Source organism: Lucilia sericata, unplaced genomic scaffold, assembly GCF_015586225.1.
Source record: "Lucilia sericata isolate MDLA Ls3-8-SP2 unplaced genomic scaffold, ASM1558622v1 Contig001400F_arrow, whole genome shotgun sequence".
Lineage (NCBI taxonomy): Eukaryota > Metazoa > Arthropoda > Insecta > Diptera > Calliphoridae > Lucilia > Lucilia sericata.
Window position 1 is genome coordinate 85385 of NW_023995338.1, and position 13502 is coordinate 98886.

The 13502-nt window shown below is 31.2% G+C and overlaps 1 long non-coding RNA gene across 2 annotated transcripts in view; it reads left to right on the plus strand.

Moving 5' to 3' along the window:
- The window catches only part of LOC119611266, a 29107-nt gene extending 16343 nt beyond the window's left edge, over positions 1-12764 (plus strand). Inside the window, exons 2-3 of one of the 2 annotated variants that reach the window (XR_005232056.1) lie at positions 12028-12502; positions 12558-12764. This is a non-coding gene — a long non-coding RNA (uncharacterized LOC119611266). The remainder of the gene's footprint in view (positions 1-12027; positions 12503-12557) is intronic. The other variant, XR_005232057.1, reaches the window with a different exon arrangement.
- Positions 12765-13502: the final 738 nt, after the last annotated feature.

The window sequence follows — 13502 nt, forward strand, 5'->3', positions numbered from 1 at the left end:
AAGACATTTTCTTAAAGATTTCTTAACAAATAGAGTTTACAAATAAGAGGTATATTTTTAGTATGATCAATAAGACTTCACAACAATCAAGCCTATAGATAGTTATGAAGACTTCAATATAAACTAGTCTATAGACTACATTATAGGCTAAACTTAGACTAGACTATGTAGACTTAGACTTGGTTATATATTATAGAGTAGACTATAGATTAGACTATAGACTAGACTACAGACTAGTTCTAGTTCAGTTCTACTTCAGTTCTAGTTCAGTTCTAGTTCAGTTCTAGTTCAGTTCTAGTTCAGTTCTAGTTCAGTTCTAGTTCAGTTCTAGTTCAGTTCTAGTTCAGTTCTAGTTCAGTTCTAGTTCAGTTCTAGTTCAGTTCTAGTTCAGTTCTAGTTCAGTTCTAGTTCAGTTCTAGTTCAGTTCTAGTTCAGTTCTAGTTCAGTTCTAGTTCAGTTCTAGTTCAGTTCTAGTTCAGTTCTAGTTCAGTTCTAGTTCAGTTCTAGTTCAGTTCTAGTTCAGTTCTAGTTCAGTTCTAGTTCAGTTCTAGTTCAGTTCTAGTTCAGTTCTAGTTCAGTTCTAGTTCAGTTCTAGTTCAGTTCTAGTTCAGTTCTAGTTCAGTTCTAGTTCAGTTCTAGTTCAGTTCTAGTTCAGTTCTAGTTCAGTTCTAGTTCAGTTCTAGTTCAGTTCTAGTTCAGTTCTAGTTCAGTTCTAGTTCAGTTCTAGTTCAGTTCTAGTTCAGTTCTAGTTCAGTTCTAGTTCAGTTCTAGTTCAGTTCTAGTTCAGTTCTAGTTCAGTTCTAGTTCAGTTCTAGTTCAGTTCTAGTTCAGTTCTAGTTCAGTTCTAGTTCAGTTCTAGTTCAGTTCTAGTTCAGTTCTAGTTCAGTTCTAGTTCAGTTCTAGTTCAGTTCTAGTTCAGTTCTAGTTCAGTTCTAGTTCAGTTCTAGTTCAGTTCTAGTTCAGTTCTAGTTCAGTTCTAGTTCAGTTCTAGTTCAGTTCTAGTTCCGTTCTAGTTCAGTTCTAGTTCAGTTCTAGTTCAGTTCTAGTACAGTTCTAGTTCAGTTCTAGTTCAGTTCTAGTTCAGTTCTAGTTCAGTTCTAGTTCAGTCTAGTTCAGTTCTAGTTCAGTTCTAGTTCAGTTCTAGTTCAGTTCTAGTTCAGTTCTAGTTCAGTTCTAGTTCAGTTCTAGTTCAGTTCTAGTTCAGTTCTAGTTCAGTTCTAGTTCAGTTCTAGTTCAGTTCTAGTTCAGTTCTAGTTCAGTCTAGTTCAGTTCTAGTCAGTTCAAGTAGTTCTAGTTCAGTTCTAGTTCAGTTCTACTTTAGTTCTAGTTCAGTTCTAGTTCAGTTCTAGTTCAGTTCTAGTTCAGTTCAAGTTATATAGACTACTATAGACTAGACTATTGATTAGGCTATAGACTAGACTATTAAATAAACTATACACTTACTATAGGGCTATACTACATACTAGATTATAGGCTATACTATAAACTAGACAGTACAGTCGACTATAGACTAGATTATAAGCTAGACTATGACTAAATTAGAGTAAGGATCAGATTTGCTATCAGACTATGATCCAGACTTATCATTAGTTAATAGCTCGGACTATAGTCCAGACTATAGCTATATATACTATAGTCAATTCTATAGATCAGAGTATAGGCTGCAGATCTGACTGTAGTATATACTATGGATCAGACTATAGTCCAGACTATAGATCGAACAGTATAACTCACACTATAGTCATAAATATGATTCATATTATGGTACAGAATTAAGATCAAACTATAGTACATTCTGTAATTATAGACCTGATCGAACTATAATCCATACTATATTCCGGACTATAGATTATACTACAGTATAGTATAGATAAAACAATAGTTCGTTTATTGATCAAACTATAATCTAAACAATTAACAGCATTATGGTTCATACTATAGTAACGTTTTTAATTCATTCTGTTAACTTACATGTTTTTATAAAACCCTGTTCTTTTTCGTTACTATTACTTACTTCTTTTTTGCTCTATTTTATCAACACACTTTTTCACACTTCGTTTTTTTTTTTTTTTTTGTGTAAATATTTCGATTTTATTTAAATTTATTGTTTAGTTAGGTTGCCAAAGAAAAAGCTCTAATATAAATATATCTTTTCATGCATAATTGAAATAGCATTATGAATTGGTGAAGCTTAAAGAATAAAAAAAAAGCAAAATATTTACAAATCTGAACAATTTTTGTGGGTTTCTACTGGTAAATTTCCTTGGGAAATTGTTAAAGATGTGGTTTGTTAAACGAAAGCGTTAATATGATGAGTATTCTTTGGAAAATATTTACATAAAATCAGACAGTTTTTCTAGCAAATTATGTATGCTCAATCATTTTTAAGTCTAAAAGGATTTGCAAATTTATTGGCAAAATAAATACTTCCGCATAGTGGGACATTGGTGTTAAAAAATGGTTCTAAAAATACTATTAATTTTATCAGTAGAGTGATTTTATTGATCTAAGTATTTAGAGTAGGGGCTGTATAATTTATACACATACATTGAAACTTCTTGGTTTATATCTATAGCTATCATTATTCCCATTATTATCAGTATCTGATCAAGTTATCTTATTTGATTCGATCCGTAGCCTTATTTCTATTAAAATAGTCGTTACCAAACGAAAGCAAAATATACATTATTTCTCTTTTATAGTAATTGTCTTCAGTAAAGGATATATTAGCTTTTTCCCATCACCAATTTCTTGCATAAAATTCTTTTTATATAACAATAAGTAACTGACAACAATTCACAATCAATGAACTTTAATCATAAATTTGCAATTCTTTGACTTGAGAAATAATAACAAACATGAAAGGCTCATTGTTCTATACGCAAATGTTATCAGAATAGAAAGGAATATTGATACAAACGTACATACATTTAAATAAGGAACAGACTTTATTGAAAAATACTATTTACTTAAAAACTTAAATACGTACAGCATAATGAGAAGATATTAAGTGGTAATAGTTAACTTAAGGTACCCTACCGTATAAACGAAAAACTGTTCAAGTTTTTTTGTTCAAATAAAAATCAACCTTAGAACATTTATTTTATCTAGACTATAGACAAAAATATGACCTAGATTATAAACTAAACTATAGATTAGAAAATAGACTAGACTATAGACTAGACTATAGACTAGACTATAGACTAGACTATAGACTAGACTATAGACTAGACTATAGACTAGACTATAGACTAGACTATAGACTAGACTATAGACTAGACTATAGACTAGACTATAGACTAGACTATAGACTAGACTATAGACTAGACTATAGACTAGACTATAGACTAGACTATAGACTAGACTATAGACTAGACTATAGACTAGACTATAGACTAGACTATAGACTAGACTATAGACTAGACTATAGACTAGACTATAGACTAGACTATAGACTAGACTATAGACTAGACTATAGACTAGACTATAGACTAGACTATAGACTAGACTATAGACTAGACTATAGACTAGACTATAGACTAGACTATAGACTAGACTATAGACTAGACTATAGACTAGACTATAGACTAGACTATAGACTAGACTATAGACTAGACTATAGACTAGACTATAGACTAGACTATAGACTAGACTACAGACTAGACTATAGACTAGACTATAGACTAGACTATAGACTAGACTATAGACTAGACTATAGACTAGACTATAGACTACAGATTAGACTATAGATTAGACTATAGACTAGACTATAATCTAGACTAGACTATAGACTACACTATAGTATAGACTAGACTATAGACTAGACTATAGACTAGACTATAGACTAGACTATAGACTAGACTATAGACTAGACTATAGACTAGACTAGAGACTATAGACTAGACTATAGACTAGACTATAGACTAGACTATAGACTAGACTATAGACTAGACTATAGACTAGACTATAGACTAGACTATAGACTAGACTATAGACTAGACTATAGACTAGACTATAGACTAGACTATAGACTAGACTATAGACTAGACTATAGACTAGACTATAGACTAGACTATAGACTAGACTATAGACTAGACTATAGACTAGACTATAGACTAGACTATAGACTAGACTATAGACTAGACTATAGACTAGACTATAGACTAGACTATAGACTAGACTATAGACTAGACTATAGACTAGACTATAGACTAGACTATAGACTAGACTATAGACTAGACTATAGACTAGACTATAGACTAGACTATAGACTAGACTATAGACTAGACTATAGACTAGACTATAGACTAGACTATAGACTAGACTATAGACTAGACTATAGACTAGACTATAGACTAGACTATAGACTAGACTATAGACTAGACTATAGACTAGACTATAGACTAGACTATAGACTAGACTATAGACTAGACTATAGACTAGACTATAGACTACAGATTAGACTATAGATTAGACTATAGACTAGACTATAGACTAGACTATAATCTAGACTAGACTATAGACTACACTATAGTATACTAGACTATAGACTAGACTATAGACTAGACTATAGACTAGACTATAGACTAGACTATAGACTAGACTATAGACTAGACTATAGACTAGACTATAGACTAGACTATAGACTAGACTATAGACTAGACTATAGACTAGATAGACTAGACTATAGACTAGACTATAGACTAGACTATAGACTAGACTATAGACTAGACTATAGACTAGACTATAGACTAGACTATAGACTAGACTATAGACTAGACTATAGACTAGACTATAGACTAGACTATAGACTAGACTATAGACTAGACTATAGACTAGACTATAGACTAGACTATAGACTAGACTATAGACTAGACTATAGACTAGACTATAGACTAGACTATAGACTAGACTAAGACTAGACTATAGACTAGACTATAGACTAGACTATAGACTAGACTATAGACTAGACTATAGACTAGACTATAGACTAGACTATAGACTAGACTATAGACTAGACTATAGACTAGACTATAGACTAGACTATAGACTAGACTATAGACTAGACTATAGACTAGACTATAGACTAGACTATAGACTAGACTATAGACTAGACTATAGACTAGACTATAGACTAGACTATAGACTAGACTATAGACTAGACTATAGACTAGACTATAGACTAGACTATAGACTAGACTATAGACTAGACTATAGACTAGACTATAGACTAGACTATAGACTAGACTATAGACTAGACTATAGACTAGACTATAGACTAGACTATAGACTAGACTATAGACTAGACTATAAACTAGACTATAGACTAGACTATAGACTAGATTATAGACTATACTATAGGCTAGACTATAGACTAGACTATAGACTAGACTATAGACTAGACTATAGACTAGACTATAGGCTAGTCTATAGACTAGACTATAGACTAGACTATAGACTAGACTATAGACTAGACTATAGACTAGACTATAGACTAAACTATAGACTAGACTATAGACTAGACTATAGACTAAACTATAGACTATCTAATCACTAGAGCGACTAATTTAGCTGCATCCTGTTTTTTTTTTCCTTTTGTATAGGAAGTAATTTGCAAGTTTCTCATAAAATATTCCCTAGGTGTTACTTAACCTATAATTGAGCGTTAAACACCTTTCACTTCCTTTGGTTAATAACGGCATAGAAATAAAATATTTATAAATATTTTCTTTGTATTTAAGAAACGTTCAACTAACAAACACACAAGTATCAAAGCGTTAAAATGTTAATTTAAAAGAAAACATTTCACACTTTTTTCATATACATTGGCATATATAAGAGGAGTGAAATGGGTGTTAAAATGTTTGCGAATTATTAAGAACGTGAGATTAAATTTATACGCAGCAACAGATGTGCAGATAAAAATAGAAAGATTTTTCTCATAATACACTTACCATAACAAAATTATTATGCATGTGAGCTGAATACATATCAATGTACAAAATAAAACTCTTTCATAAAACATAAAACATAAATATTTAAAAGACTTCATAAATTTCGGTGGAAGTCAAGTTTTTCTAATCTAAGGAAAAGTATTGCCATATTTTTGTACCTCACTGTAATAACAACTGAATGTCTGTGTGTGTCTGTCTTTTCTATGTCTACTTCAAAGTCAAGTTAAATACTTTGATTAAACATTAGTAGACCGCCATAAATTCTAATGATTATTATGCCTTTTAACTTGAATTTTTAGAAGGGTGAGGGGGCGTCCAATACAAGTCTATATCCATTTAACCACAGTAGGAAATTCACAAAATCTGACACATAACATCATAAATATTTTACAAGGTCTCACTCTTCCTCTCTCCCTCTGTTATCATTCATAACCAATTAAGAAATATTACTACGAAAAAAACATCAACAACAACAAAAACAAAGTACAGGAAAATCAGTTAGTCCTACACACACACATTTGACAAACAAACTTGTACATGTATAACCAACAATTTGTGGTGTTTTTCCCACTTACCATTGTCAGTCTAATTGTGGTACAATGGGATGAGATATGAAAAAAAATAGATAGAATTAAAAAAAGTTCATTCTACAGAAAACTTTCGATTTGATATAAAAATTTCCTTCTATAGACAATTTTCAACAAAAAAATGTCTTTCTCTAGAGAGAATTTTTAGCAAATTTTTGTCCCATAGAAAATTTTCTCTATAAAAATTTTAGTAAAATTTTTTCTACAGAAACTTTTAAATAACAGTTTTTTCTAATAAAAAAATTTTAATAAAATATTCTATAGACTAGACTATAGACTAGACTATACACTAGACTATAGACTAGACTATAGACTATACTATAGACTAGACTATAGACCAAACTATAGACCAGACTATAGACCAAACTATAGACCAGGCTATAGACTAGACTATAGATTAGACTACGACTAGACTATAGACTAGACTATAGACTAGACTATAGACTAGACTATAGACTAGACTATAGACTAGACTATAGACTAGACTATAGACTAGACTATAGACTAGACTATAGACTAGACTATAGACTAGACTATAGACTAGACTATAGACTAGACTATAGACTAGACTATAGACTAGACTATAGACTAGACTATAGACTAGACTATAGACTAGACTATAGACTAGACTATAGACTAGACTATAGACTAGACTAGACTAGACTATAGACTAGACTATAGACTAGACTATAGACTAGACTATAGACTAGACTATAGACTAGACTATAGACTCGACTATAGACTAGACTATAGACTAGACTATAGACTAGACTATAGACTAGACTATAGACTAGACTATAGACTAGAGACTAGACTATAGACTAGACTATAGACTAGACTATAGACTAGACTATAGACTAGACTATAGACTAGACTATAGACTAGACTATAGACTAGACTATAGACTAGACTATAGACTAGACTATAGACTAGACTATAGACTAGACTATAGACTAGACTATAGACTAGACTATAGACTAGACTATAGACTAGACTATAGACTAGACTATAGACTAGACTATAGACTAGACTATAGACTAGACTATAGACTAGACTATAGACTAGACTATAGACTAGACTATAGACTAGACTATAGACTAGACTATAGACTAGACTATAGACTAGACTATAGACTAGACTATAGACTAGACTATAGACTAGACTATAGACTAGACTATAGACTAGACTATAGACTAGACTATAGACTAGACTATAGACTAGACTATAGACTAGACTATAGACTAGACTAGACTAGACTATAGACTAGACTATAGACTAGACTATACTAGACTATAGACTAGACTATAGACTAGACTATAGACTAGACTATAGACTAGACTATAGACTAGACTATAGACTAGACTATAGACTAGACTATAGACTAGATATAGATAGACTATAGACTAGACTATAGACTAGACTATAGACTAGACTATAGACTAGACTATAGACTAGACTATAGACTAGACTATAGACTAGACTATAGACTAGACTATAGACTAGACTATAGACTAGACTATAGACTAGACTATAGACTAGAATATAGACTAGAATATAGACTAGACTATAGACTAGACTATAGACTAGACTATAGACTAGACTATAGACTAGACTATAGACTAGACTATAGACTAGACTATAGACTAGACTATAGACTAGACTATAGACTAGACTATAGACTAGACTATAGACTAGACTATAGACTAGACTATAGACTAGATCTAGACTAGACTAGACTATAGACTAGACTATAGACTAGACTATAGACTAGACTATAGACTAGACTATAGACTAGACTATAGACTAGACTATAGACTAGACTATAGACTAGACTATAGACTAGACTATAGACTAGACTATAGACTAGACTATAGACTAGACTATAGACTAGACTATAGACTAGACATAGATTAGACTACAGACTAGGCTAAATATAACATTTATTCCAACCCACCGTGTATCGATATGTTCCTCATATAGAAAATATTTAAGGAAAAATTAAATGTAAAAAGGCCTTCTAAGGGGCATATTTTGCAGACCTTTTCCTGACTTTCTTCAAACTAATTTCCTATTGGATTTTGGCACTTTTTTCCAAAGAAATTTCTAGAAAACTTAAGAAAGAGAAACTAGAAACAAAAAGTCTAAAATTTTTCCGAAGTTATGATTTAGCCTCTAATAAGGCCTCAAAACTTTTGTCCTTATAATATAATTTCCTTCGAAAGATGTCAGTTCTAATGCGTGTTCGAGTAAATGTTTTGTGTATTTAAGTTTTTACGTAATTCTCTACTCCTTCTTCAGTAGACATTTAATCAATTAAAGAGGATTGTAGGTATAAATGTGTAAATTACTTTATTATTTTTCCGTCAGTTACTCATTGCACACCAACACACTTGTTGTTTGTTTTGTAGGTGAAAAGTTGTTCATTTTATTGTTGTTGTTTTTGTTGGGGTTAAAGTTAACTAAGCACTGTCATAACGTTGGAAATATTTTAAATTTATCCCTTGAGACTGAAAAACAACAACTTTTAATTGGTTTCCTAAAACACATACACACTCATGTGGTGCTTCCGTTCATTCACAAAAATTCTCTAATGAAAGTAATGAGAAAGTGTTATTGCACTTAATGTCACATTTGTAGCATAATTTTAGGCTTTAATTAGGACAAAGTGTGTGTTAAAAGTCATAATTTCTCAAAAACCAAAAAAAAAAAAGTTGCGGTCAAATGTCTCATTGACTTGGGGTAATTAATGTGCACACAAAACGCAGAACATCCGCAGGAATTCAGTGTGCGTAATAAGTAATACTACGTACATACACTTTAGTATGTGGGTAAAAGTAATAACAAGGGAAATTCTACTATGGGATCCCACACCCCTTTGTAAAAATTCTACATATTACTTCCTGCTTTTGATTGTTATTTAAACTTTTCAAGTATAGATTTACATCTCAAGTATTCAGCTAAATGCCAACACCATCACCCATTGGGCGTAGGTGTCATTTTTGTCCGCAAACTATTATTATGGTTGCTATAAGTGTTTTGACGGTTAATTATGTTCGCAGCATGAGTTTAAGGTGAAATGTAAGGAGTTGATTGTAAGTGTTTTGAGAATATATCACGTTATGTGGTTGTTATTGACACAATATTGTTGTGGTTTTGTCCATAAAGTATTAGAAATAAATCTTAAGCGATGATTTTAAATTCATTTAATTTGTATGAACAAATAACCAGAGATTTAACTTAAATATACATTTATACCAACTAACTAGACTATAGACTAAACAAGAGACTAGACTATAGACTAGACTATAGACTAGAATTGACTACATAGACTAGACTATAGACTATACCTATAGACTAGACTATAGACTAGACTAAGACTAGACTATAGACTAGACTATAGACTAGACTATAGACTAGACTATAGACTAGACTATAGACTAGACTATAAACTAGACTATAGACTAGACTATAGACTAGACTATAAACTAGACTATAGACTAGACTATAGACTAGACTATAGACTAGACTATAGACTCGACTATAGACTAGACTATAGACTAGACTATAGACTCGACTATAGACTAGACTATAGACTAGACTATAGACTAGACTATAGACTAGACTATAGACTAGACTATAGACTAGACTATAGACTAGACTATAGACTAGACTATAGACTAGACTATAGACTAGACTATAGACTAGACTATAGACTAGACTATAGACTAGACTATAGACTAGACTATAGACTAGACTATAGACTAGACTATAGACTAGACTATAAACTAGACTATAAACTAGACTATAAACTAGACTATAGACTAGATAGACTATAGACTAGACTATAGACTAGACTATAGACTAGACTATAGACTAGACTATAGACTAGACTATAGACTAGACTATAGACTAGACTATAGACTAGACTATAGACTAGACTATAGACTAGACTATAGACTAGACTATAGACTAGACTATAGACTAGAAGATAGACTAGACTATAGACTAGAAGATAGACTAGACTATAGACTAGACTATAGACTAGACTATAGACTAGACTATAGACTAGACTATAGACTAGACTATAGACTAGACTATAGACTAGACTATAGACTAGACTATAGACTAGACTATAGACTAGACTATAGACTAGACTATAGACTAGACTATAGACTAGACTATAGACTAGACTATAGACTAGACTATAGACTAGACTATAGACTAGACTATAGACTAGACTATAGACTAGACTATAGACTAGACTATAGACTAGACTATAGACTAGACTATAGACTAGACTATAGACTAGACTATAGACTAGACTATAGACTAGACTATAGACTAGACTATAGACTAGACTATAGACTAGACTATAGACTAGACTATAGACTAGACTATAGACTAGACTATAGACTAGACTATAGACTAGACTATAGACTAGACTATAGACTAGACTATAGACTAGACTATAGACTAGACTATAGACTAGACTATAGACTAGACTATAGACTAGACTATAGACTAGACTATAGACTAGACTATAGACTAGACTATAGACTAGACTATAGACTATAGACTAGACTAATAGACTAGACTATAGACTAGACTATAGACTAGACTATAGACTAGACTATAGACTAGACTATAGACTAGACTATAGACTAGACTATAGACTAGACTATAGACTAGACTATAGACTAGACTATAGACTAGACTATAGACTAGACTATAGACTAGACTATAGACTAGACTATAGACTAGACTATAGACTAGACTATAGACTAGACTATAGACTAGACTATAGACTAGACTATAGACTAGACTATAGACTAGACTATAGACTAGACTATAGACTAGACTATAGACTAGAACTATAGACTAGACTATACTAGACTATAGACTAGACTATAGACTAGACTAATAACTAGACTAGACTATAGACTAGACTATAGACTAGACTAGAGACTATAACTATAGACTAGACTATAGACTAGACTATAGACTAGACTATAGACTACACTATAGACTACACTATAAACTACACTATAGACTAGACTATAGACTACACTAGAGTGTCCGTCTATAGACTAGACTATAAATTAGACTATAGACTAATATGTAATGTATGTGGGACGTATGAGACACTCAAAATCGAAATACACCTTTACCAATGTCTCTAGTGGAACTCGATCAAACGATCCTTCAGTCTGACAGACTACAACTCTATATACCTACTTTAGGCTTAAAAAGCTTAAAGAGAATGAAAAATTTGTCTGAATCAGATCAAAATTTTCTACATAAACTGAGTCTTTACCGAACAAATCAAAACCAATCCCAAAGTTCCAGTGAAACAGGTCTAATATATATTATATGTATTATTCAGGTTCTATTCTTAAGTAATAATAAACAATTTGTCACAAAAAAGTGGACTTAGTTCTTTTCCATTAATAAAATTAAAATAAATATTTATTTCATTATCGTTACAGTTTTCCCTTTAAATCAATCAACTAAAACACAATGCATATGACAATTTCCCTCAATCAGCCTTGGGCCTATTTGTTCACCCTACAAATTTTACTGGCTATGACTCTACTAAGGCACAAATCTAGGAACGGTCTGTGCTAATGCTGTTACTCCCGAAATTCCCACAGTTAGCGACAATGAAAATGATTTATGATGGATAATGATGATGATATGGTGCATTCATGGGATAAGAGAGAGGCACAAACATGGGGTGATTTAATGCATCCATGGGGTAAGAGGGAAGCCAATTTTGATAGCGCCATGATGGAAAATGGAGAAGTGGTGCCAGTATTGGCATTTTTTGCAAATCCCGCCCCGCGCTAACTATGAAAACAATGATGTCGAAAATGAGAATATTCTGAATGAAAAGAGAGGTTGGAAGAAAAATGAATGTTGCCTGGGGTAAGAGACGTAATGCTGGACCCTACATGAATAGAGGTGAGATTCGTTAGTTTAGTAACTGCAAGTAATTGTTAAAATTATTAATATATAGATTTTGTACCTTCTGCTGCAGGCGCCAGTTCTTGGGGTAAACGTGAACCCAATTGAATAATTTGAAGGGAATGTGGGCAAGCGGGGCCGGCAATAAGGAATGGCGTAAATTAGCTGGTAGCTGGGGGTAAACGCTCAGGACAATTAGCTGAAAACCAATAAATTCGGAAAAACCATAAGACAACAAGGATTCTATATGTAAGTAATTAAAAAAAACCTAAAACTAAAAAACTAATAGTGGCTGCTGGTATTTGAAAATAATTTAAAACACTTTTTTAAACTTTAGTAGAAAACAACATGAAATATGAATTAATATGTATAAAAAACTAAATCCAAAAATATATATACTATTATACAAATAACTAAATATATTAGTAATAAGTTCAAATATTAATATCAATAAATAAATAATATATAAAATAATTCAATATTATTAACATTTATTAAAACTTTATAATTATGTATTTGAAAGTATTAAATAAAATTGCATGAAAGCCTTTAATTATTTCCTATTACATGTATTTAGTTAAAACATTTTCCTTAACAAAACAATGTAAAATATTTAAAAACTTAAAACAGTATTATATGTAATTACAAATAAAGTTGTAATGATTATAATTTTACAAAAATTATAATTTAATAAAAAAGCTATTGTATTATAGGGAAACTTCTGATGATTGAAAAAAATGTAAAAAAAAAATCGAAAACAACTCTGGCAAATTATATAAATAAATTATTGAATAAATCAATTAGTTTTTAAAATAATAAATGGTAAAAAATATTTAAAGCTATAATATATTAAATTTAGACAACATTCTGTTTATGTAACGATGAATGGAGGCTGAGTTCGCAAGACCTGGAAATGTTTAAGCAACAATTTTTAATTATTAAATAAAAAATAAAACTAATAATGTTCAATTATAAAATGCAACAATAAATAAAGTAA